We start from the raw sequence: 22,022 nt of genomic DNA, 5'->3' as shown, positions 1-22,022 counted from the left end.
GCTGAGAATTTTAAGTCATAGCATTTTATTCATAATTGTGATTTAAATGGCTGCGTGGTATTTATTTTAAATCTAAGCTTTGTTTTGAGGTTTGCATTTTTTTCCTTCTAGTAAGTCATGTTGGAATACACATCTTTATATATATAAAAACTTTATTTCTGATTATTTCTTTAGGTTAATTCTTAGGAATAGAGTTACTGGTCAAAGAGAATAAACAGTAATATTTTATAAATGTTATCCCAAATTGCTTTCTAGAAAGGTATCAGTTTATACCCCCATGAACCCCAAATGTGACTTTCTGACAGAAGAGAGTTACTTTTTTGAATATACAGTTTGGCTGGTAGTTAAGACAGTTGATTTGTGTATAGTTTTTTGCTAAGTGATTCTTGTGTAATTGATTCAATTTGGCACTTATTTAGGAAGAGGCCAAATAACATTCTAATGACCAATGGGATCTTGCCTGAGATTTTAAAAAAAGATGGCTTTTAGTTTAAAAGTAATGGTTAAAGTAATATTTGTTAAGTGGTAACTAGTATGCCAGTGTGCCATAGTCATATCTTGATTTTTTTGTATGTGTTATGAGGTCTCTTCAGGGCTAAATGCTATAGTGATTTTTAGAGGAAAATGAGATTCTTCTAATGTGCAATTAAAATATTTGCATTATTGGCAGTATACATAATAGAGAAACTTGAGGGTAAAAATCAGCTCATTTTATTTTGTAGTAAAATCAAAAATAGGAAAAATATGCTAACATGATAATATCTAATGAGGGAAATGTTCTGTGCAGATGTCTGTTTTTATATTAATCTCTAAAATGACTATATACTTTTATTTATGTGAGTAACATCAGATATAAACATGTTGCTAGGAATATATATCTACTTAAAAAAAGATAAACACAACATGAGTTTAGAATTTTAATACTGTTTTAAAGGTGATTTAAACCTTTGGATAATGTAAGTTTTGAGATTTCAACAAAGATCTAATATCTATGTATGCCACTTCTGAGAGTTATTTAGATATTTTTCTCTTGTTTAACTGCATTTAGTACAGCTTCTAACACAGAGAAGTAAGAACTGAGTCCTGTATGATGTATCATTTATGGGGCACTGGGAAAAATAATTTTACTTCGTTATTTTTGAAGCCTCCTTCTAGGCACACTGGCAACCAATTTTATCTTTATTATAGTATGTAGATAACAAGGTCATATGCTTTTCAGCTAACACAAAGGGCACATGAAAAGAAAAGAGAACTGTTTGCTTTTGTCATTAGTGGTAGTTGCTCTGTTGTGTCCGACTCTCTGTGACCCCATGAACTGTAGCCCGCCAGGCTCCTCTGTGCTTGGAATTTCCAGGCAAGAATACTGGGGTGGGTAGCCATTCCCTTCTCCAGGGGATCTTCCTGACCCAGGGCTCGAACCTGCTTCTCCCGAACTGGTTGGTGGGTTCTTTACCATCTGAACCACCAGGGATGGAGTTTTCATATTATCTTTGTACACTGGACACCTGTTCATGTTTATTATACTATGCTGATAGCAGTGTGACATTTCATTAACACCAAGTTAGTGGGAAAGAAAAGCAGAATGTTTTGTTGCTCTTACTATTGTTTCAGATTTTTGTCCTGTAAATACTTTTATGATAATGAATTATTTCAGAAGGGGAATGCCTTAGGGAGATACGTTTTGTTTTAAGCCAGAGTAGGCTGCTAACCTAAATTTGGACATATCCCTTCCAAGGTAAATATATTGTGATACTAATATGGATAAATACAAACAGTTGTATTTTTCACTCTTGAATGTCACTGAAGGCACAGCTTCATTGAGGAGTGGGAAGAGAGATATGCATGCACAAATGATCACCCTTTTGCACTGAAATCGGCATTCTTCAGTCCTGGAACTAAGCAAAACAAATAATAAAGGCGCCCTGCTAGCTGTACATCCTTTACACTAACTTCACACCAACCCTATTGGACTCGATAGCACAGGCTTGAATGGACAATAACAGAGACAGGGAGTGTGGGTTTGAGAGTTGGGGAGATGAAACAGGGATATATGTAGAGGAGGTTAATACTCTAGGCTTTTGATTTTTAATTTGTATAATTAACTTTTTTCTCTCTCAAGTCTTGAATATAGAGTTGTAATTGGAATTAATTTAAGCATAGTTACCAAAATAATGGAATAAATCATTTAAGACAGGGTATCTTGTTTGTTGTTGAATATATTGATTAGCTCTAAGTAGGTTATCATGTTAGTTTATAAATCTTAATGCCTTGTCACTTGTAAATATGCTTGATATTAAAAAAATTTCTCCTTGCTTTGATTTTTTCTTTGGTATCTAAAATTAATGGGCAAAACATGAACTTCATTATGAATTTCTCCTAATTTTTTTTTTTTACAGTTTACTTTCTCAAGACTCCTTTTGGATTACAGAGATCATGTTCTTCCTGTAAACTCCTATGGAAGAATTTACAATGAGTAAGTTGATGTTCTGGGATATTATGTTTTGAAAGATATTTGACTGAAATTAATATATATTATAATGTTGGCTGCTGCTAATGTGTTAGAAATTATCCTTCAAAGAGTCAAGTTGAACACAAGCCCAGTGTCATTTGATGAGGGCTGAAAAGAGGCACATATACACAATCCTTTATAAGTCTGATGAGACTGCTTGTCAGTTTTCATTTATTTTAACTTGAATCAGTACCGGGGTCAACTTAATAAAACAAAGTAATGCTAGGCCTAGGATTTTAGCAAACATACTTTAGTGGATGTGTCATAAGTTTTTAAAAGCAATTTGAGGATAGAAGTCAAATATGTTGAGTCTGTTGTACAACACAGTGCCGATAGTTAAAAATATGATAGTGTGCACTTTAAAATGTTGAAGATAAATCTCATGTTTTTCACTTTCACTTTCTTTATGTGCTCTTACAACAGCACAAAACCACAAAAGAATACAAGGAAAGTTTTGGAGATTCTAGATCTGTTTGTAGTACCTTAATGGTGGTGATGTGTGGGCATATGTCCAAACTCATCAAAATATATACATTAAATATGTGCAATTATATATATGTCGGTTATATCTCAGTAAAACTACAAATGATGATTATATTTTAAAGATATATTCTGAAGAAGGAAGAGAAGAAAATTAAACAGATGAATTCCCAAAGCATTCGGAATTCTTGATGTAGGAGGCGACAGGGAACGGCTTCACGTTTCTTTTTTCAGTCTGTTGCACGGATGCTGAGTACCTGACACTGATGCTGATGCTGATGTCGGTGTTCTTAGCATCTAAGAAATGTCAGATGTACTCTTAAGAGTTTCTCATTAGAGATCTTGTCTTTTACTGAGGCTACTGATTCACAGGAAAATCTCTGTGAAGGCAACATACAAGTGAGAAACAATTTATGACTGAGGAAGCAAAAGAGGAGGGGGAAGAAAGGTGGCAAAAGTGGGTACATAAGGGCTTCCCAGGTAGCACTAGTGGTAGAGAACCCTCCTGCCAATGCAGGAGATATAAGAGATATGGGTTCAGTCCCTGGGTCAGGGAGACCCCTGGAGAAGGGCATGGCAACCCACTCCAGTATTCTTGCCTGGAGAATCCCATGGACAGAAGAGCCTGGCAGGCTACAGTCCATGGGGTCACAAAGAGTCGCACACGGCTGAAGCGACTTAGCATGCAATATTGCTAGAGGAAACGTGAGAGGAAGGAAAATGACAGGGAATGAGTGGGATTATAAAGAGAGATTTTTCTCCATTTTGCTCAGGCTTTGGCCATCTGAGGCCTGGTCTTATTCTTTTCCCTTCCATCCTGCCTACTGTCCTCTAGCTATTAAAAATCTTACTCTAGTTCCGATGCTAATCTAATTCCTTCAGCCTTCTACCTTTCCATCTGTGAGTACTCTAGATTCACATGGCCACTGTTACTATTACTGGTCTTCTCATTCCACTGTCAATTGCATTTGCTGAAAGCTTTCCTTGAATAGTCAAATCTTTCACATAGTTACTTCAGTAGATTCCCTGTCAGTGATAATTCACTGTTGCTTTATACCAGGCCGTGTTCTAGGCTCTGGAGATAAATTAGTTAATGAGATGAAATCTTGGTCCTTCTCATCACACATATAAATATATATTACAACAGATGAATAAGTATATATTTGATTTGCTGTGAAAAAAAAAAGCAGATTAAATGGATAGAGAATAATAGAGTATCCTACTTTATAAAAGGCAGTCAAGAAAGTTTTCTCTGTGGAGGTGATACTTGAACAGAAATCTGAAGTGAGGAAGCAAACCATATGAGTTTCCCATATTGGAAATGTAGCTGAGTTTCCCAAACCAGCTACATATCGGAAATGTGTAGCTGGAAGTGAGATGACTCAAGGGCAGAGGCTTATGTTTGATGTCTTCAGGAGTTAGTAAGAAGCACAGTGGGTAGAGGAGGAGAGTGGTAGGAAATGAGGTTAAGAGTTAGACAGAGGCACAGTACAACCTGATCAGGGCCACAGTGAAGCCCTTGGATTTTATTCTAAGTGTGATTGCAGGTCATTACTCTTAGCCGGTTGAGAGCAGGGAAGCAATGTAGACTCACTTCCCTTGAGGAGTATTGTTTTCAAGTGACAGTAGAGATGCAAGGTATCAGGAGAATTCTTAGGCGCTTATCCAGGTGCATTTATTAATAAAAACACTTTGGTAGGAATGGGACAACACTACTAAAGTTCTGTTTTACCTTTGGAAGAATACTACAGTGCTGTAAGGTACTATTTCCCTAGAAAGATTTTATTGATTAGTACTTCCAGAGACCAGTGGAAATGAAGTCAGTGATGGTGAATGGAGAACCCTGACTAATATCCTGCCTTCCTGTCTTTCTCATTAAGCCTAGAATATAGAAGTGCAAGTAGTATACTTAAGCTTATCAGTTTGTTACAAAAAGTTAGATTTTGCTTATTATTTTGTATAGCCATTCCTATCAGACTTTTCCCAGCCACATCCATTCACTGTTGAGGATAGATGAAAGAACCATTGAGCCATTATCTTTGTGAGATTGCAATGCACTCACTTAATTACAAAGTTTTGATTTTGAGTACATTAAAGCCAGGACAGCTTATTTGGTTTTTTAATGGTCTAAAAGGGGATAATATTATTTTAGAAGTTTTAGTGAAATTTATTATAAGTAGGAGTCAGCAGACTGTTTCCGTAAAAGGCCAGATAGTAAATATTTTGGGTTTTGTGGGCCATATGGTCTCTGTTCTAACTCTGTCGTTACTCTGCACGACTTTGTCACTGTAGTGCAGACTCAGTCATAGACAAAACATGAACTAATGATTGTGACTGTGTCCCAATAAAACTTTATTTCTAAAACAGTGGTGGACAGGTTTGGCCTGCTAACTCATGCTATAAAGAATCTTGTGAAAATTATGACTACCAGTTATTGAGCATGAACAGAGTAGTGTGTAATGTTACGGATATGTTGTATTGTTATTTAATTAATCCTTGTTGTTAATTAATTAATTGTTGTTAGTTAATCCTTGCCACAAAAAGAAAGCTGAGGCTCAGAAGTTTTAAAATTATTACTCCAAGTTCATATAGCAAGTTGCAGGGTCGTTACTAGAACCCAGATTTATCTGTGAGTGTGATGATATTATTTTTTTTTCTTTTTAAAAATATTCACTTATTCATTTGGCTGCGTGAGTGTTGGTTACTGCATGTGGGATCTTTCACTGTGGTGCACAGACTCTCTAGCTGTGGCCTGTGGGCTCACTAGTTGTGGCATGTGGGCTTGATATACTTATTCTTCATATGAAGGAAAATGTTCTGTGAGTTTAAGAACTTTGCTTTCAATAATCTAAAAGAACCAGGTCATTAAAATATAAGGTTGTGCTATAATGATCTTACTGAAAATCACTTTATAACTGATAATTCAGCTATTGGCCAAAGAAAACTCTGAAAATTTAAATTAGGGTAACCAACTAGTTACCACAACACCAGTGTCTCCCTAAACTATTCACACTGTTGGGATCATAGGCATTCTTAAAACCTACTGTGCTACACCAATTGCCTTAAACATATCTCTTTTTTGTTTTTTGAGGGGCCACATTGGCTGCTCTGGGTAAAGTCTTGGAAGAAAGCTTAGCAGCATTTTAAATTTCTCTTCTCAAAATTCAAACCAGGGGCCAAAAATACCTCTTGGAAAGGCTAGTAAGCAGATGTGAGGATCTTTCATCCTAAAGTGTTGGATGAAGTAATTGTCCAGTTAAACTGTCATCTTAGCTTCACCATCTTTGTGCTCCTGGCCTGGAAGCAGACTTGAGTTACATATAGATTACATCAATATCTGCCTTACATGAATAAATCCTTGAAAAAAAATACATTTTCTCTTTTTCTCATGAAAGCTTCTAATAGCTCTGAAACTTCAAACCTCAGAGTGAGAAATTAGGAAAACTTCAGTGATTTGGCATGTCAGTATGTGTGTATGTGTGTTTGAGTATGTGTTAGAAGATAAGAAAAGCTCTACAACCAAAATCCCTTTCCTTCTGTTTCTTTCCCTTCAAGATTACAATTCCCTTTCTGATTTTTGAAAGTGTGATCTGATTATATATTTAAAGTAAATAATTATTTATTGGGTACCCACTATATGTCAGGCATGATGCTATAGCATAGAGGGTATAGATAATGAGTTAAACACACTGTCTTCAAGGAGATTATTAGAAATTAATACTGTGTATTATGGCTTGGTGTTAAAGATTCTGTCTGCCAACCAGATGTGGGGTTTGATCCCTGGGTCAGGAAGATACGCTGGAGAAAGAAATGGCACCCCACTCCACTATTCTTGCCTGGGAAATCCCATGGATGGAGGAGCCTGGCAGGCTATAGTCCATGTGGTCTGAAAGAGTCAGACACGACTTATTGACTAAATAGCAACAACAACAAATTAAATGCTAAAACATGAGTAAGTACATAGGGAAGACAGTAACCCTACTTTGGGAGTCAGAGAAGGTTTCCTGAAAGAAAATCTGAGCTAAGTCATGAGAAGTAGGAACTAGACCAAATGAAAAGCAGGATAATCTTATCTGAATTTCCCCCAGTTCAGTCAACATGATACGTCTGAATTAAACATGCTTAAAATGTCGTTTAAAGGAAAAAAAGAAAGGAGGCCTCTTTTTTGAATGCCATGAACCAAAAGAAAAGATAGATTTGACACCAATCACCTCTTCTAAGTCTAGTAACAGGACGGGCATGTTTGCTTGTAGTCTGAGCATTCTCTTCATCAGAATAAATGTGGCTGGCGAAAAATGAAATAAAAATGGCCCTTCTTGACTGTGTTGGACCCCCTTTTCATTACCAGTTCTAACAGAGAAAAGTCTTAGAGTTCAGTTATACTCATGAATGAGGAAGAGGGAAGTTTTGATGGATTAACTAAGGCCTACTCCACCCAACTTACATTTTGCTCCACAGTTTTTAATGTTAGAAGTGGGCTAATCTTTCTTTTTGCTTTCCTTCCCCTCTCCTCCCAGTGATATAATCACAAATAGAATTCCAAGAAACATTTGACATAAGTTCTGACCTTAAAATACTTTGTAATTTTGACAAGTTTGGGCTTTATACTGAGGGTAATAAGATGACATAAACAGATCATTACAGCAACAACGTGAAGAATGGGTGAATTAGGGCAACACTAGAGATGCTGACACAAATTAGGCATGAGTGTGAGAGCGGGTAATGATGTGAACCAGGGTGAAGGCAGGGGAAATAGAAATTGAGATGGTAGAATAATTAGGACATGGTGACGCTCTGGATGTGGTGAATGAGGGGCAAGAGTCAAGACTGATGGTCGGGTTTCTGACTTGGGCAGTGGGGTCGATAGCGGCACTTGTATGAAGACTGAGGACATGAAGGAGGAGCATTAGGCAGTTCTTCAGCAGCGGCAGCTGCTAGGCTGGCTCACCACACTTCTGTAGATTCCTGTAAGAAGGAAACAATGAACCCAATCAGATAGATTTAGACAGTTATTGCTCATAGCAAGGTCGTATGATCTGCATGTTCACATTGGTTCCCCAAGTCCTGCAATAGAGAATGAGGCTCAGGGTGATGCCATGCCCTCAGATACAGGTGGATCTGTGTCCTCCCAGGCTTGTAAGAGCCTGCTAGCAAAACTGGCCAACCTTTTCTCAGAGGATGACATTATCTTTATTATCCTTGTCGGGGAACAGTATGCCCTCTAACCTGGAGGGATAAACCGTTTCTACTCTGAGACATGCAGAAATACCATAGAGAATTGACTCCTAACAGCAAGATAATGATTTCAGTTTTGACATAATGAATTTGAAATGCCCATTATATCTAAATCAAGGTATTCAGTAGACAGTTAACTGTTTATAAGAATATTCAGTATAGGACTTATAGAAGTGAGGAAATAAAAAATAAAATCTATGAACTTTAGCTATGTCAAAACAATACTATTGATAGTCATTTTAAAGACAGTTACAGCAGGTGGTTACCAAGTTACCTAACTCAGTTCAGTTCAGTCGCTCAGTCATGTCCGACTCTTTGCGACCCCATGATTAACCACTATGATATCATTAACATGTGTAGATTTATTATTGTATTCATTGCAAACTGAGCTCACATAGGCTTAGTCTTCTGTTGCTTGTGGGATTTGATGATCTGCTAATAACCTCAAAACCTTAGAAAGTAATACAGTTGCAGGATATTTATGATACACTGTGGAGCTGGCCTCAGATTGTGCCTTTCGTCCACTTTGGTCTAAATAAGTCCTCTCCAATGGAAATAAAATATAAGTGAGACTTCCCCGGTGGTCCCGTGGTTAAGAATCTGCCTTCCAGTACCGGGGACATGGGTTCGATTTCTGCTTGGGGAGCTAAAATCCCACATGCAGCTAGCCAGCAAAGCCTGTGCTCTGCAACAAAGATTCAGGACAGTAAAAAATTCAAATAAAATAAAATGTGAGCCATGTATGTAATTTTTTAGTAGCCACATTAAAAAAAAAAAAAAAGATGAATTTAATATTTTATTTAACCCAATATGTCAAATATTATTTTTATATATAAGCAACATAAAATTATTAGTGAGATATTTTATATTTTTTTCATACTAAGTCTTTGAAATCTAATGTGTATCTTACACTGATGTGTGTCTCAGTTTGGACTAGATATATTACAGAGTGCTCAACAGACGTGTGTGGCTACTGGCTACCATATTGGACAGCTCAGGTCTAGCCCTCAAGAACAAGAAGCTGTATTTCATCACATGTGATGAATATAGTTCTTCTTTGTATGTTAGAAGACTAAATACTATGCTGTGCCTTTTTTCTTAGATAACGGAGTACTATAGGATAACTAACATTAAAATGAAAAAGTAAATGGCCACTGAATTTATATATATATATTTTTTTTTTGAGATCATGCGTTTCACTTAAAATGAGTTCTTGCAGTGCTTAAAATAGTTATCTTTGTTAGTGAGTTAGGTCTTTAGATGTATCATTGGTAAATCTCTCAAGGATTTTACTAGATGGACTAGGTAGCCAGGAGGTTTAAAGTATAGTTTGGGGTACATGACTTACTCTTCAAAAATCAGTTACGTGTTAGGAGAATTTATTCTATCCTGTTATATTATGTAATGAGGCTTCTCATCATTTTGTGGCCTGTAAACATTTACTTACTTACCATGTTGAAAAATGTATTGATTCCTCTATACAGAAGCATCTTGAAAACCTAAAAGATGTCTTTTATGTAACTTAATGAAAAATAGATGTCAAGGGGAAAAGCAAGCCACCTATATGCCCTCAGTATAGGAGCTAGAAATAATATACTTTGGAAAGTCTGAAGTATGTTAGTAGTTTTAGAAAAAGACTAGGTAAGTAGCTTGACAAACTTAAGATCTTCTAAGAAACTGATGATGCATAGTAATGACTTACTGAGTTTGCCTTGGAAAAGCGCTGTAAGTCATGGACCTTGCTGTATATTTTAACAAGGACACTTTTAGCCCTGATCTGTGAAATGTAATCACATTAAATTGTATATTGACGCAACATGCTCAGGGAAAAGTGAGTTTCTCTGCTGAAAGTGAGTGAAAGCACCTGATTACTTGTAAAGTCTTGGATATCTCTTTGATGGTGATTATTATCTCTTATTCTTTGTTGAGGGTTTTTGCTTGTTTTTTAAAGACTTACTTGGGATAATCAAAATGTTAAATGTTACATAGTTTAAAACTATTCTTTTAGAGAACAGTTCTATAAGACAAATAGTTCTACATTATTCTAGTATATTGATACTTTTATTTAGGAGCAAACAGTTTTAAAAATTAGACTAATTTATAGCAAAGTGATACAGATGTGGATATGCTGTGTGTAATAAGGAAGTGAACTGAATAAGTGAATCAATAAGGAATCTTCTGCTCTGCTCTCAGAAGCAGCAGAGTGGGTAGCATCTATTTTGTTTCCATGACCCAGAAGGACTATGCATATACCAGTAAACACTTTAGAAAGTTTGTCAACCGACTGTGGTAAAATGAACCAGTAAGGGTTAAGATCATGTTTCTGACATAACCATTGATGGGTTAAACCTTTTGTTATTTTATATCTTGCTTTGGAATGGAGCTTTGGGAATGAAGGGGTTACCATCAAGAGTTTTCAAAGGATGTTTTAAAAAGTTTGAGAACCTTTGTTCTGTTGTAATAAAAGTGGTCAGCGGAGGCCTCCCCAAAAAAGAGATGTTTGAGCTGTGGCTTAAAGGAGACGTGGGAACAGCTACAGAGCTGCCTGGGGAGGAAGCTTCCAGGTCAAGGACACAAGGGATGCCAGGCCCTTAATGCAGGAGCATGCCTGGCAGGTGGGAGGGATGGCGTGGTGGCCAGTATAGCCACAGAAGTGAAAGGATTACCATCATTTATTCTCTGTCTTCTCTGTATTCTAGATACTTTTATACAAACCTGACTTGAAATGAGGAAAATTGGAGGAAAAAATATTGTAGCAGAAAAATGGGTTTCAAATTTTTAAAAGCATTGTTTGGAAACAAATCCCAAAATAAAAATAAAAGTGATGTTAAAGCTCACAAAGTGATAGGAACATGTCAAAAGCCCTCAGTAGTCAGATCAGAGGGACTCCCGCTGGCCAAATCTGAGAGAATTCAGCTTCAAAATAATGAGATTAAGTGTGTGCTAAGTTGCTTCAGTCATATCCAACTCTGTGCCACCGTGGACTATAGCCCGCCTAACTTCTCTGTTCATGGGATTTCCCAGGCAAGAAGACTGGAGCAGGTAGCCATTTCCTACTCTGGGGGTTCTTCCTGACCCAGGGATGGGACCCGCATCTCCTGCAGCTCCCACATTGCAGGCAGATTCTTTACCACTGAGCCACTGGGGAAGCCCAATGAGATTAATAAATGCTAATCTATTAAATTAAAACATCCATGAGTTCATACTTATAGTAAACAAACAAACAAGGGGATAGGATACCATATAAATAAATGTAGGAGGAATGATAGTGTTAGGAAATCACCGCTTTGCAACCATTTTAACCACCTGGCAAGGGTAATCAGTGGATGCTAAAACCAGTGAGTGAGAAACGCATGAGGGCTAAGATATTTACAAAGTTTTAAAAATATCTTTCCTTGAATTGTTCTTTAATTAAAAACATATTTTACAGTGGAGTAACCTTGTAGATACTACTTTAACTACTTAAGAAAGCAAAGTCAGTATCACCAATAACTGGACAAACCATATTATATGCTTCCTGATGTGATACACTGAAAAGAACACAATATCATTTATATAATGTTTCTGCCAAAAGTATATAAAAGTGAAAGTGAAGTTGCTCAGTCGTGTCCGACTCTTTGCGACCCCATGGACTGTAGCGTACCAGGTTCCTCCGTCCATGGGATTTTCCAGGCAAGGGTACTAGAGTGGGTTGCCATTTCCTTCTCCAGAGGATCTTCCCGACCCAGGGATCGAACCTGGGCCTCCCACATTGCAGGCAGACACTTTACCGTCTGAGCCACCAGGGAAGCCATAAAAGTATATAACCTAAATCTAATTATAAGAAACTAGACAAACCCAAAATGAAGGTTCCTTTTACAAAGAAAATTGTTTGTACTATTTATAAATGTCAGTATTACAAAAGGAAAAGAAAGGCTGATTTTGGACCAGAAAAAGTTGCTGTAAAAGGAATTTTGGAGACAGTTGACAAAATTTAAGTAAATTGTATAGATTAGGTAACAGCAATGTGTCAGTATTAAATTTCCTGATTTTGATTATCATACTGTAATAATGTAAGTGAATATCTTTGTTCCTGGGAAATCTACCTGGAAGTATTTAGAGGTAATGGAACAAGGTTTTATAACTTTCAAACAGTTCAAAAATTAAAAGATGTATACTGTGTAAAGAGAGAAAGAAGAGGAGAAGAGAAGAGAAAAAGGGTAGGAAAGAATGATAAAGCAGTTGTGGCAAAATGTTAAAATCTGGGTTAAGCACACACAATAGCTCTTTGTACTATGCTTGTAATTTTCCTGTGTATTTAAAATTATTTCAAAAAAAGTTGTAAACAAAAAGTGATGGTGTTCTGGATGAATTAGTTCTGGAACACCTTCTATGTGATATTGCACCTTCATTAATTTTTTTCTAAAAAGAACCTCTGAGGCACCCCTGAATACAATCTGAAAATCACTGCTCTTAAAATGATCATTCCTTCCAGCTATGAAAACAGAGAAAGTGGAAAGTTTTACATATAATAATGATATTGTATATGCAAGAGGATAACTGATATTTTGCTAGCTCTAGCAAGAGGCTATTTGCAGAGATTGTTGGTAATTATTGATGGACAGTTAAAAAAAAAAAAAAGAGCATATGGAAAAAAGTTAGGCAGTAGAGCAAAGTCTGTATTTAGCCCAAGGGTTCAAGGGAGGGACTACTTGTAGGTAGTTAGGAAGAAGATTTTTAAGATAGCTATAATAAAATTTAGTTTTTTTTAAGGTTTAAATTTACAATTGAAACGAGGTTTAGGAAGGCTCAGAGTATGTAAATTCTAGTTTATGTTTATGATTGTGGTAATGTGGCTGCTATCACTAAAGTGAACTTTGTAAATTTGAGGACAGATGATGAAAAAAATGATTCAGGATAGATATGAGAGCAATCAAACGAACAGTGGTAAAAGTATCATACCTGAGGCCACTTTAGCAGTGGTACTGAGTCAGTACCACTTAGTCCTTCTTGGAATCAGTATCCATAACATCAGAGAGAAACCCTACCTGAGCTGGGTATTTCTTTGTAAAGTTAACAACAATCTCTGTGGTATATAGTACTTTAGAGAGAACAGAATTTGAAGGTCTAGAAAATATTGTGAAACCACTGAAATTATGGGATTTTTATAAGATGCAAGCAGCAAATAAATCATTTTAGTTTGGCTGCAAAGGAATTCTAGTTTTCTTAATGGAGAAAGAAAACCAACAAAGGAGAACAAAATAACTTACCTACTTTTCACCTATTTGTGAGCTAAATACTAAAACCTTGTAAGAGATGAGGAATGGCAAAAGAGGGGAAATTAGTGTATAAGATATGAAATAACATTGTTTTTAGACCTGCCACAATATATTGAAACTATCAGGGGGTAGTTTTGGCATAGAAAGCAGACAAAGAAAGAATGAAGATAAACTTTGTTAAAAGTTGTAGCTGTTCCCTTCTCCAAGGGATCTTCCCAACCCAGGGTTCAAGGTAGGTCTCCTGCTTTGCAGGCAGATTATTTACCAACTGAGCTATCAGGGAAGCCCCTCAAATTATGCATATATCAAAGTGAAGAAGAGCAGTGATGCTTACAATATACCGATGCTTATATATACAGAACCTGTGGTTTCTTGGCAATTTGGAAAATAATAAAATGAGAAATGGCTGCTTATGGATAAAGGTGATATGTGAAGTGAAAGTTGCTCAGTCATGTCTGACTCTTTGCGACCCCATGGAATTCTCCAGGCCAGAATACTGGAGTGGGTAGCCTTTCCCTTTTCCAGGGTATCTTCCCAGCCCAGGGATTGAACCCAGGTCTCCCACATTGTGGACGGATTCTTTACCAGCTGAGCCACAAGGGAAGCACAATTGGTATAAATTGGTATAAAAATGAAGTTTTCTTAGATTTTAGGAAAATACAAACTTAAAAAGGGATGTTAAATGGAAAATCTTTTAATCTTTATGGGCATGGTAAGAAAGTAAGTAGAAGTAACCCAAAGAGGAAAGCATGTTAACAAAAGGAACTGTAGCTGTTGACAGTGTACAGAACCGGGTGCTTTATGAAGCTTTGCCATAGAACCACGAATGCAATGGTTCTGTACAGTACAGCATAGTGGTGGTTGGAATAAAGGAGTAGGAGAATGGATAATTTAATGACCACTTATAATAGGCATTACCCTCTAAGATGTGATAAAAGCAACCACATCGAGCACTCCAGGGCACAGGATGATTGGCTAACGGAGCTGGGAAGATGTTGTCCTAGTTGGTGGACCGTTGCTTGGCTGTCCAGGGAAGCTTTTTTCTTCAGCTGTTATCTGCTGCTACTGGAGAACTCAAACATGGAGGGCTCCGTGGTTTGCTGGTCTCTAGAATATCTTGTGTTTTAATGATCATGATAAATGCTTAAAGAATATAAATATGTTGGTGTTTCTGTGGAATTAATGACTACATATGTCTTTTGATTGGTGTTTTCATTTTAATCATCATTTAAGCAATTTCCCAGTCACAGATTTTCTTTAAAAGCTTGACTATATATAACATCTGACATTTTTTGTTATTATAATGGACTAGGTTTTAAACACTGGGACTACAATTCTACCCAGTGAAAAGCACAGGTGTTCTAACAAGCAATAATAGCAAATAAGATGTGGTGCTTTTATTTTGTAAAACAGTATGGATGCGTATAGTACACACGAGGATCTAGAATATCAGCCTGTTTTAATGGCAATCAATTTTAGTAGAATTTACTTGATTTAACATCTTCCTTTTAGGTTGGAATATATTTTCTTAAAGAGGATCAGACAAATGACTCATGCTGGGAACAAAGACTTTTAAAAGCTGACAGCTTACTGACAGTTATGATGAGCATTTTATTTCAGACTTATAAAACATATTAATCATGCTTGTTCACAGTATGGTGGTCCAAAGAGGGTTATATTATTTTTGAGAGATACTTTAAGTAACTGAAGAGCACGGTGACACATCTTCCACGAGTACAAAGCTACAATTTTTTTTTTCCTTCTAAGTGAGTAAATACTTTTCTCAGGTTTAAAGAAGGAAGAGTACTGCAGGAATCTGTTTATTATCAGACTATTTGCAAAAGACCTCTGCACCGTTCATTGAACCTTGAAAAACACTTGAAAATATGGGTTGCATTTGCAAACTTCAGTGTATGACACGGAAAGCTGGCAAGCTGCCTGGCTTCTACTTAAAGAATTGTCATTCTGGGAAAAATAAATTTCTCTAACTAGACAAAAGTCAATGTTTTCATGTTTTACTGCAATCAAACTGATAGAGCTGACAATTTAATGTCTCAACACTTAAAATATCTGTGGATAATCAGTTACCTCAATCAATCATAAACACAAATCCTTCTATTTTTGAAGCTTGTGTGTCTGTGACTAAGATATAAGACAGTTGGGTGAGCCCCCTCCCCCACAACACCTCATCATCTACCCCCCACCCCCCGCTAGCCTCCTAATATTCCTGATTTGTCTTTAGCTATGCAGATATTTATACACATTATGCATCTGGAAATAACTTTTAACAACTCAAGTGTGATCAAATTTAGAAACTTTTCTTTCACTGTCCTGTTTTATTTAATTTTTATGGATAGTTTGTAGACTGTATGCCTGTCAGAATAATGTGGAAGCATGCTGGCATTCCCGCTGAAGACATCATTATGAGTGAAAAAATGCTCAAGGCTTTTTCAAAGTGGGTGCTGAAACATACATTTCCTTTCTCTGACTCCAGGGGATGCTGGTAGCTACCCCAAACAGACAGGTATTTTGGGGTCAAATGGTGTAGTGCCAGGCCCTTAGGATTTCCTGGCAAGCACACCGAACAACTCACTTCTGGAAACTAATCATAATGATGATGATGATAAAGCAAGGGAGGCAGTGACAACAACATAGAAAGCCGCCTGAGGAGTTGGATTCCAGGTAGCTCTAGATTTGGCAGAACTGACAGGTTCAGTTCACTAAGCTTTGGTATTGATAATGACGGGAAACTTCAGACAGCTTTAGAAATCTGTGTCTATTAAGCTATGCTGTGGTGTTTCTGCAACTTGAGAACAAGTTTACTGGGGCACACCATTTTTCTTTCAACATGGTAAGAATTCATGTGATGGTGTTACATTCCTCACAGATAATTACTCTGAGCATGCAATAAGCCAACTTCTTTGAAGTATTCATTTCCGTATTTTTTATGTATAGTGATATATGTTGGTATATGTATATATAGGCAAACACATTCACCACCACTGCCTCCTTTTTGTTTCTTTGATTACTTAGGGCTTTGCAATCAAGCTAAGCAGAGTTTTAGGACCCTAGGGGCAGCATCTTTTAGTTCCGCGTCAGGCAGCGTTGCAAAACAATCAATCTCGCTCTTGCACTCACTTGGCGGAAGTGCCACGACGGGGATTGTGCACTGCTCTGCTCTTGCCATGAAGCCTGGGTGACAAAAGTTTTTACAAGAAGCTGACTGTATTTGAGGTTATGAATATGCAATGACTCTCATTAGTATTGAAGCTCCAGAGCAGGGGCTGACATCCCCCGCCACTTTGAGTTGCTGCAGAATCGGCTAATGAATTGTCTTGCTTTTTCACGCACACAGTCTGCTCTTGTGGCTTCTAAGTTCCAAGGGGAGTTGCCCAGTTTGAGTGTAGACCATTGACTGCAGAAATTAATTGTCAGGAACTGCTCGTGATTTTATGAAATAATATTTAAAGAGTGCTTAGATTGTCAAAACAGAAACTTTGTATGATAGTATTATAAATAGGAAGATTTAGAAAGCTCCATGAGAATGTATGTATGTTCATATATACACAACTGTATATAGATATGCTTCCATCCTAGATTACTGTACAGTAAGTACATCTAAATATAGATGAAATCAAGTAATAGAAATCTGACATTTTGTTGATTTGTCTATTATTCTCCCATACAGAACAAACAGATGATAGAAAATTCCCCAAATGAATAGGGTTGAAACACAAAGCTATTCCATCAACTCTTTACCATATTCTTTCTTTCTTTTTTATTCCTGGGTCTCTGCCAAACATTTTGCAGCTCATACACATACCATCTTTCATGAATATGTTACTGATAAGGATACGTTTCTAGCCACTGATTAAGATATCTGAGCTGATTTGCAGTGTGTAAGGAAATGCAGAAGTGCTCAGACATCATCTAGAATGGTCCCTTTTCAATAGGATAAATTAAATGTGTTTTTCTACGCTCCTCCTCCCTTCAAATTTCCTTTCAACTAAGAGGAAACTTCTGTGGCTTGCTGCAGATTGTAAAGAATGGATTGAATTGAAGTGGATAATATATGCTAAGAGGTAAGGGATATGTTACAAACTGTGCAAGTAAGGTAATGAACAAAGGGTAAGTTTTTATATTAAAGAGCTTGCTCTACATTCATGTAATGAAAAGGCATCCCTTGCACCGAAACAGGTATGTGTTATTTTTGTAGAGCTTTGAGGAGAGTGTTATTTCAATTGTCACACATATTCAACCCCTCCCTGGAAATAAGAACAAAACTAAAATCCCAGGAACATAAACATGTAAGAGTACTAAGTGTGAGCATAGCTTAAAATAAATGCAGTCTGACAAAAGTGGCTCAAGTATTGTGTCTCAGACACTGTCAGCTCTGCTGGTCTTAGTGCCTTCCCATGACTGAGAACAAATCCGTGATAAAGTCTCAAGAAAGACGAAACCAGTCTAGGCCTTTGCAAAGACCGTCAGTCCTTCCACAGAGCTGTGAAATTATTTGTTCATGTAATCTTGGCTTCCTATTTAATGGACATAACACACCATCCACTCCTAGACCAAAGCCACCAAGGGCAATCTTTTTCTTTTGTTTTTTTTAATTGGACACAGAGAAGACCAATCATACCTGATCATGTAACAAGCTACTAAATTATTCAATTTCATTCCTAAATTTGCGTTCTTATTGTATTTTACTGTCTCTATAGGATTTATTTTTTAATTTTTATTTTAATTGGAGGCTAATTACTTTACAATAATGTAGTGGTTTTGCCATACATTGACCTGAATCAGCCACGGGTGTACATGTGTCCCCATCCTGAACCCCCCTCCCACCTCCCTCCCCATCCCATCCCTCAGGGTCATCCCAGTGCACCAGCCCCGAGCACCCTGTCTCATGCATTGAACCTGGACTGGTGACCTGTTTCACATATGATAATATACATGTTTCGATGCTGTTCTCTCACATCATCCCACCCTCACCTTCTCCCACAGAGTCCAAAAGACTGTTCTATACATCTGTGTCTCTTTTGCTGTCTCGCATACAGAGTTATCATTATTCCATATATATGCATTAGTGTACTGTATTGGTGTTTTTCTTTCTGGCTTACTTCACTCTGTATAATGGGCTCCAGTTTCATCCATCTCATTAGAACTGATTCAAATGTATTCTTTTTAATGGTTGAGTAATATTCTATTGTGTATATGTACCACAGCTTCCTTATCCATTCGTCTGCTGATGGGCATCTAGGTTGCTTCCATGTCCTGGCTATTATAAACAGTGCTGCGATGAACACTGGGGTGCACGTGTCTCTTTCAGATCTGGTTTCCTCGGTGTGTATGCCCAGAAGTGGGATTGCTGGGTCATATGGCAGTTCTATTTCCAGTTTTTTAAGGAATCTCCACACTGTTCTCCATAGTGGCTGTACTAGTTTGCATTCCCACCAACAGTGTAAGAGGATTCCCTTTTCTCCACACCCTCTCCAGCATTTATTGTTTGTAGACTTTTGGATAGCAAGCATTCTAACTGGCGTGAGATGGTACTTCATTGTGGTTTTGATTTGCATTTCTCTGATAATGAGTGATGTTGAGCATCTTTTCATGTGTTTGTTAGCCATCTGTATGTCTTCTTTAGAGAAATGTCTGTTGAGTTCTTTGGCCCATTTTTTGACTGGGTTGTTTATTTTTCTGGAATGGAGCTGCAGGAGTTGCTTGTATATTTTTGAGATTAATTCTTTGTCAGTTGCTTCGTTTGCTATTATTTTCTCCAATTCTGAAGGCTCTATGGGATTAAAAAACTCACTGTTTTAAGGTACCTGTGTGTGTGTGTTGTGTTAGTCGCTCAGGCATGCCCAGCTTTTTGCGACCCCATGGACTGTAGCTTGCCAGGCTCCTTTTTCCATGGAATTTTTCAGGTAAGAATACTGGAGTGGGTTGCCATTCCCTTCTCCAGGGGATCTTCCTGAGCCAGGGATTGAACCAATTTTCTCCTGCATTTCAGACAGATTCTTTAACGACTGAGCCACCAGGGAAGCCCCTTTAAGGTACCTATGTAATCAGAAATAAAGTACCTTAATAATCACTCACAAGAGTTTTCTGATTTCTCTATGCTATTTTCCTAGGTAACCAAACATTTGAGTCAGGTCTACTTGGTTATGTGAAAGTAAAGTATTCAACTCATGTGGAACACATTCAGATTTTAAAATATGAAAGTGGGATAAGTTTAGCTGAATCATTTATATTTAAACATAAAATGTTCAAATTTAATGGAAATATTAACCAATATCTGTTTCTATGACTATGAAAATCACAGTATAAGTGAAAATAGTTTTAATTGCATAGTTTTATAAAACTATGGAGGTTTTACTTTGGCTTGTAATTAGCATCTGCATTCTAGACTTTATGATGGCCATGAAAACATTATTTATGGAAGGTTTATTCAAATATAATTTGGTGCTTATTGCTTTTACCATATATTGAAGTCTGATGAAATAAAATGCAAGGAACTTGTGCTTTGAGTCCTTTTGTTGGTTGTGGTTCTAGTTGCTAGGTCATGTCCTGCTCTTAGGACATGCCACTACTATGCGACCTACTGCGGAACCTCATAAACTGTAGCCCACCAGGCTCTGCTGTCCATGGCATTTCCCAGGTAAGAACACTGGAGTGGTTTCCTGTTTCCTTCTCCAGGGGGTCTTCCCAGTCCTGCATCTCCTGCATGGGTGGGTGGATTCTTTACCACTGAGCCACCAGGGAAGCCCTTCTGGGTCCTCACTGACCATGGTGTACCACGCCTCCTTTTCTGTACACAACTACAGTACAACAGCAGACAAAGCAACATATCACGTTGTTTCTATTCGTGTTGTGCTGAGCTGTCCTGCATATCTGTGGTAGAATTTGGACCTTGCAAGGAAATGGCTAGTATACCTACGGATTCAGGCAATTATCTGATTCCTTTTTCTAACTCCATAACCGTTTATATCCATAACTAATATTCTGACACGGTTTTGGGCAGTGGACCAAGAACTGGAGTATCCCAAGGCAGATGAAGCACAGAGACAACACGATTTCTCTCTCTCTTTCTGTCTCTGCCTCACACACACTCACCTCACAGGGGAAGGAATGAGAGAGGAGTTCAGCCTTTGATGAGCTTACCTAAAATTTTGCCAGCAGAAGTTACTTTACTCTGAACATGTATGTTCAAAGCTACATTTCCCTGTCCACCATGTATTAACATTTATTGAGGACAGTCTGGGTGCTGGGAGTGGGGAGAGGTAGATTAGGAGAATCCTGGGGATCGGGAAGTTTACAGTGAAACTGGGGTGAAAGATAGCAGGAGGATGTTGGGGATTCATTTATGGAGATTGGTATCAACAAATGTAGATTGATCTAGTACACATTCAGTGCCAAAGTGTTCCAGAGCTGCCATTGCATTGTGAGAGACTTCTTACGGAGACAAGTTCCTACTTGGATTTTGAAAGTTTCAGGATTCTATTAAAATATATTAAATTTGGCTTAGCTTTGGAACAGGACTTCAGTGTGTGTAAGTTTATATTGATTTCAGCGGTCATATTTTCTTTTGAAGTGATATAGTTTGAAGTTTAGAATTGTATTTATAATGTGCTTTTTGTCCCCACTTAAGCATTATTTCCTTAAGTGGGCTTCTCTGATAACTCAGTTGGTGAAGAATCTGCCTGCAATGCAGGAGACCCCAGTTCGATTCCTGGGTCAGGAAGATCTGCTGGAGAAGGGATAGGCTACCCACTCCAGTATTCTTAGGCTTCCCTTGTGGCTCAGCTGGTAAAGAATCTGCCTGCAATTCGGGAGACCTGGGCTTGATCCCTGGGTTGGGAAGATCTCCTGGAGAAGGGCTTCCCACTCTTATAGAAGGGCTATACGCATGGACTGTGTAGTCCATGGGGTTGCAAAGAAGTCAGACACAACTGAGCAACTTTCACTTTCCCTTTTTCCGTAAGTAGGGAGGAAAAAGCTTGTTTACCACAACCACCCTTTCCCCAACATCCTCCTGCTATCTTTCACACCAGCTTCACTGTGAACTTCCCAATCCCCAGGATTCTCCTAATCTACCTCTCCCTATTCCCAGCACCCAGAATGTCCTCAGTAAATGTAAAAGGAAAAAAGTGAAAGTGGCTCAGTCGTGTCTGACTGTTTGTGACCCCACATTGATGGAATTCTCTAGGCCAGAATGCTGGAGCAGGTAGCCTTTCTCTTCTCCAGGGGATCTTCCCAACCCAGGGATTGAACCCAGGTCTCCCACATTGCAGGCAGATTCTTTACCAGCTGAGCCACAAGAGAAGCCCCAGTGGTTTGTGAGTGGGAGCCCTCCCAAAGGAAAAATGTGAGGGAATTAATGCTGTTAGCACAACAACATTTTAAACAACTCTGTTCTTCCTGAACTCTCTCCCCAGTTGTCTTGCCTAAGTATATATGTAAATGCTGACTCCATACTGATGCCCAGCAAAATATACAGACTCCTAAGTCCTATATCACCAGATGTAATCACTGTATATTCT

At 37.8% G+C, this 22,022-nt stretch overlaps 1 protein-coding gene across 1 annotated transcript in view; it reads left to right on the top strand.

Moving 5' to 3' along the window:
* The window catches only part of LOC122700824 (protein enabled-like), a 133,566-nt gene that overhangs the window by 96,691 nt on the left and 14,853 nt on the right, over nt 1-22,022 (top strand). Inside the window, exon 7 of the mRNA XM_043913857.1 lies at nt 2,397-2,473. The gene's annotated coding sequence lies outside the window, so the exon portion shown is untranslated. The remainder of the gene's footprint in view (nt 1-2,396; nt 2,474-22,022) is intronic.

This window comes from Cervus elaphus, chromosome 9 (assembly GCF_910594005.1).
Source record: "Cervus elaphus chromosome 9, mCerEla1.1, whole genome shotgun sequence".
Classification (NCBI taxonomy): Eukaryota; Metazoa; Chordata; class Mammalia; order Artiodactyla; family Cervidae; genus Cervus; species Cervus elaphus.
Note: the sequence above shows the minus strand (reverse complement) of the source record. Positions and strands in the feature narration are given on the sequence as shown.